This window comes from Akebia trifoliata, chromosome 2 (genome assembly GCF_017979445.1).
Source record: "Akebia trifoliata isolate Shusen 1 chromosome 2, ASM1797944v1, whole genome shotgun sequence".
Classification (NCBI taxonomy): domain Eukaryota; kingdom Viridiplantae; phylum Streptophyta; class Magnoliopsida; order Ranunculales; family Lardizabalaceae; genus Akebia; species Akebia trifoliata.
The window spans coordinates 30987927-30994287 of NC_141376.1; positions in this window are offsets into that span (position 1 = coordinate 30987927).

The window sequence follows — 6361 nt, forward strand, 5'->3', positions numbered from 1 at the left end:
CCAACTTTTAGCATTAATTTTCCTGAGAAAATGTTAATCAAACTCAAGTATCAACATTAATAAATGATGGGTACAAAGACCAAGAATAAAGTCAACAATCCCCAACCAGCTCACACCCCACATGGAATTATACTTGGACCAATTATGTGGTGATACTTGACCCGTGATTTGGATTAGAAAACCCATTCTCTAAAACTAAGAGAGGTTGAAAAAATTGTCGTTCAAGTTTTTCTCTTTTCTAATCAATCCTCCATATACTAAGTAGATATTTAGAGAATCTTTGTCAGAAATCACATCGAGCCCATTCCTTCTTCCTTCTCTCCTTCAACTGTTTGATCTACCGAAGCATTTGAAGAGGAGATTCATTTATCAAGATCAACACCAATATCATCTTGATCTAAGTACCAATCAAATCTTTATTTTCATCAAAGTACCAACCAAATCTTAAGGAGTGTAAGCTTGAAAAAGCTTCCACATGAGTATTTCTAAAAGATTAATGCTAGAGTGGCCTTAGTGGGGACACGTGGAGGACATCTTGACATGATGGCGTGTGCGTACTTGTAGATAAGTTTTCTCCGAGATATGAGTAAAACGCATTTATGGACATGTACACACCACCACGTCAAGGTGTCCCCCGTGTGTCCCCTACTGAGGTCACTCCAACACGATTCTTTCTAAAATACCCTTTAATTTTTCTAGTTTGATCAATTGCTCACTTTTGGAAAAAACAATCATAATTACTAGGTTGCTGGATAAGCCTTCTTGATGGAGGAGCATGATACTTTTATAGTTCTGCGATGCACCATAGTCTTATCTCTCTAAGGTAGAAGAATCTAATAAAGGAGCTGAAACACCAAAACTGTGGCCTCTGTTTGGTGGCTGCCGGGCACAAAAAGTGGTGGGCCCATCTGAAACCCATACCATAATTCTTCCACCTCATCACCATCTCTGTATGATAAATTAATTCAAACGAAAGCCCAACAGTCTAGGATAAAAAGAAACACAAAAAGGAGCAATGGGCTTTTAAGTAAAGATAGGTAAAAGTAACAGATCAAAATGCCAAACACATTTAAAGCTTTAATTACAAAGAAAGAAAAAGAGAGAAAGCAAAGGTCATTTGTTTGTCTTGTTTATTTAATATAATCAAAGAAAAAGTAAGCTGACCTTAGTTTTGTTTATTGTGTTGGAAGGATGGGGTGGATGATGGGATATGGATTCTCTACACATGGTGCATCAAAAGAGAATGTCTTTGACAATCATCCTTCCCAAGAGTTTTTGATCCCCGAATCTAATTATCATTTTTAAAATAGATTAAACTAATTTAAACATACCAAAACAAGATCTACTCTCTCTCTCTCTCTCTCTCTAACTTTATATAATTGATGCAAATGGGGTCACAGTTTCTCATGAGTATTAGTAACGAGTTGAAGCATGGACAAAAGAAAGATCATTTTCTCTTTTCTGTTTGTAGAAAATTGGTGAGAAACAATGATAAAATCAAAACACATAAAACAAAATAAAGGTAATACGACATATATAGAATTTATGTGGTTCAGGCGATAATGATATCCTTTCACTAACCTTTCAAAAAGAAAAACATATCCTTTCAGTAATTATGCAAAAATCTGAATTACAATCTCTTAATCTCACTTCCTTTCGATAAATTTTAAATTTCTCTCATAAAAATCCTCTATTGAGTTTATTGTGAATTTATAGATGTAAATATAGTTATTTTTTGTTCAAGCTTTCGACCATTCAAATATATACTATTTCTTTCTTTTTTGGCTAATATGAATAATTATAATATTTTATATTATTATTTATAGTAAAGGATTGAAATTTGGAATTTGATTATTTATTTTTGAAATTTGGAAATATGCTATATGCATCCTAGTGTTCTAATGTTAATTACTTATTTAAAAACTAGAGTTTGTCCGACGTGCCAACCTCTTTGGCATTAAGGGGTTAAAGGGAAAAGAAAATAAAGTTGCAAGGATATTACCGAAGAGATGCCCTATTTTAAGTTATAATGCATGGTTTATACGCAAAATTGAAGTACTTTTTGTAATGTATATTAATTTTAAAGTGTAGAAAAATCTTAAATAATATATATTATAAAATGAAATGACAAAATAAATCACTTTTGGTTGCCCATAGGTAGCCATCAGATAGAACCTAATGATTCTGATTCTTATCGATTCGGACCCAACTCTAACCGATTCCAATAAAAAGGAACCTGGGTTTTTAAGTCCGATTAGATCCCAACCCATTTATACACCTACGCACAAATTTAAAGTTTTTTTTTTTTTTTAATAATTTCAAGATAGTGTTGTTTTAAATTTTTGGAGATTAACAATTTTTTGGGAATCCTCAATCGATTTGAGTTATTATTTTTGTTTATATATAACTTTAAATAGAAGGGGTTAAAAGGAGTGGGAGAGATAAAGATGAAAGTAGGGTATGTTTTTCTTTGGAAACTAATATTTATGTGAATTTAAGAGATCTTGTTGTTAGTTTTTTTGTGTGGAAACTATCCCAATTCATATGCGCTAGTGGGTGTAATAAATGTTTTTTTTTTTTTTTTTTGACAATTCCTTTGAAGCTTTTTTTTTTTTTTCCTGAAAAACCCTCCCAAATTCATCACCTAAGGAGGTGTAATAATTGTTTAAAAAAAATTGATAGTTATTAAAAAATAAAATAAAATTTGGGGCTTGTAATTTGCCCGTGTGGCCTTATGCTTCAACCGACCCTAAATTTGTTGTCATTGGAATAAGTAAAAAATATAACCTTATGATCCTAACTACAATGTAGAAGTTGATTCCTAGATCAGAAATTCTTAAGTTAAATGCAGTGTAAATAAGATCCACTAGTCAAATTGAATAGTTACTTTCTCAACCCATCAGTTGACCAAATCATATTATTCAATTCCAGATTTCATCGAGTCCATAGTCAAGTCTTCTGTTATATATATCAATAATAAGTTTATATTTCAATCCACATTCTTTTGAGTCTTCCTCTCATTTAGGATTGATTCTACTTATTAAATGAACTCCCCCTTACAATATATCTTTCCATAATTTAATTTTATATAAAACATGATGATGATCTGGTGTATCTCATGTACCAAAGTTATATTGCATCACTACAAGTATAACATGATGATCTGATGTATCTCATGTACCTAATTGCACTACATCAATATATACTATAACGTGGGCCAACAATATAGGAGTATTGGAGCCTACTTGAGGTGGAAAGTGTTGGTCCCAAGGGTTATCTGTGTAACTCAATAATTTCTTGACGTAAGAGGAGGTAATGTTGACGTGGCTCTCACATACCACTTGATGCCTTTGTCTGGTTTGAATTCAAAGGAACCAATCAAAATCAAGCAAGTTTATGGTCAGTAAAACCCTAAGTGTATTATTCTTGATTTTAGATTTTTATTTTTTTTTAATTTATGGGTGTCTTTATTTTCCGTGTTGTTGGCTTTGAAAGTGAGGGAGAGAAAAGAAGAAGCTGACAATAAGTGTGATGGATAGTGTCGGAGTCTGAAAAAGCCAACCCCTCCCCTTGAGAAAAAATACAAAAAATAAAAAATAAAAAAAAGTTGTAAAAAAGATGGAGAGAAAAAGCTATTGTTATGTTAGATACCCTGAGCTAAGTTCCTAGAAAAGCAAAGTACACCTCTTCATCCCTTCCCCATATATACTCAGAAATAAATATTTCCATATACCTTCAAACCATAGAAAACCACTTCAACACTGTCTCTAACTAATTCCGGAAACCCATGCAAACCATGTTGAACCACTTCAACTCTCTCTCTCTCTCTCTCTCATCAGTCCCAACCAATGGTTTAAGTACATAACATATGATTGGCTTAAATATTTGTCAAATTGATGGGACCTTTATTAAATTAATTAGTTGAACTTGTATACATTTTTTTACATATTTACTATATAATTTGGTATTATTAAAACACAGAATCCAAAGGTTGGAATTTGTCCCAGGAATATATGGGATATGTTGGATTTGATGTTATAACGCTCAGGATTTGTTCTTTTGCATTAGATATTGATACCATTTCACTAAATGTGTGTGAATGATTAGTGTTTGAAAAATTGGATTGATTGATGGTTTGATTGGATCAATTTTGTTATAAAATTGGTTGGGCTAACGACGGTATTAAAATACTGTCGCTTTTTTTTTCTCCTTTTGTTTGTTGGTAAGTGAGGGGATTTATGTCCCCACCCTTCGTTAGAAACATAAATGAAGCTACACATGAACATAATTGTAATGCATGTTTTCTTGGAATATAGCAACCAATTCGTTAGGATTATGATGAGGTGCAATGCTTAGGAGACCTCATTGCTTGGCAAATAAATGCAGCTCTAGTCGCTTCTCTATAGTAGAGTCCATCTGTAGATATATATATATATCCCAAAGTCGCATATAAGAAAAATGCTGCAAACGGAGATTAAGTGCTTATAATGTAAATTGAAAAGAACTTTCTAACCTCAAAATAGAGGTTTACAAGAGATTCCTATGGTTCCTAGTGATCCATACAAGTTTTTAGGATCCATTTTCTTGAAAATCCCTTGGAATTTTTCCAATTAGCTTAATTGTTTTTTTATGAAGAGCTTCAAACTTCGTTTCATCGTAATGTTTTCCAAATGATAAAGGAATCTTGGAAATAAGGGTGGCCAGGTTACATGGTACCATACAGAACATGTTTCCATTCCCATGACTTTGCCATAATGGATGCTCAACGTTCTGTTAATCCGAGCAATGAAAACAACTCTTAGGCACTTCGTTGGGAACCGAACACTCCCAAAAAGTAGGAACAAAAAAATGGGTGATCAAGTATAAAATTTGCTCCCCTCCCCCAAATTGAAGATTAGGCTTATATCTTGACAAAAAGTCAACGTCGCTTTTTGTTAATGGATTAACGATGAAATTTTGATTTTATTTTAAATACTTTCAAAAACTTAATTTAATAAATCAAAATTTGAATAATATCAAATTTTAAGTATTTTTAATTCCTCAACAAAGAAAAAAAAAGAAAAGACAACATACTAAAAATATACTCCAATACTAAATATATATAGGGTGGCGTTCAATGGCTAACTTTTTGGCAAAACATTTTTCAAAACATGAGTTAGAAGTTTTGGAATGGGCTGATTTTGGTGAGGATGATCTCTACGGTGAGGAGATCATCATCACCAAAAATCAGCCCATTCCAAAACTTCTAACCCCATCAAAAATAATTTACAAAAAATGGACGGTCCACAATTTTTCAACTTCTAACTCGTGTTTTGAAAAATATTTTGCCAAAAAGTTAGCCATTGAACGGGACCCATATATATATATATATATATATGGGGGCGGTTCAAGGGCCATATGTAAAAACATATGAAAAAACAATGATTTTTCAAAATATGGGTTAGAGGTTTTGGATTGAGCTGATTTTTGCGAAGATGATCATTATGATAAGAAGATCATCCTCACAAAAAATCATCTCAATATGAAACCTCTAAATCCATCAAAAGTGATTTACAAATTATTGACAAAAATTGATAAAAAATCGGCGGTCCACATTCTAAATCACTTTTAATGGGGTTAGAAGTTTCAGATTGGACTGATTTTTTCCGGATGATCTTCCCATCATAGAGATCATCCTCACAAAAAATCAGCTCAATCCGAAACTTCTAACCCATATTTTGAAAATTTATTAATGTTACATTGTTTTTACATATGTTTTCTCATATGTCCCTTGAACCTGACCCTATATATTTCTCTTAAAGTCATATATTCTTATCTGTTGACATTATTATGCTTATTGTAAAACACCATAATAGTATAAGAAGCAATATATAATGAAATCAACAAGATGAAAACAAAATGAGGTAGTCCTGGTCTATCAAAATTGTTAGTTCATACGATTTTGAATGAACAGGGTGACTTACGAGTTATAGCGAACAATAGTGATTAGAGTTCTATAATTTCTCTAAATTTGTGATGAAAAAGGAAAATAATTTTTCTTCCTTTTCTGTATGTATTTATGATTCCACTTTCCTAAACTGGTTGAATAACAAGGTGATCTCAAAGGGAATAGGTACCTCTTCCTTCAATGGTGCTCCCTTCAATAAGTGATCAACCTGTTGAAGTGATATTTCTTTGATGGGTTTTGTCCAGTATTTTAGATATTTTTAGACACTATTTTTTTTACTTGCTTATCTATTAACTTGTCATTCCATTAGTGCATGTTCTCAATGATGGGTTGTGTTCTAAGAACATTCTTCTCACAATCTAGCTTATATCCTTTTGGGACCTTTGGAGACCACTTCTAAGCCCCCTTTAGGTT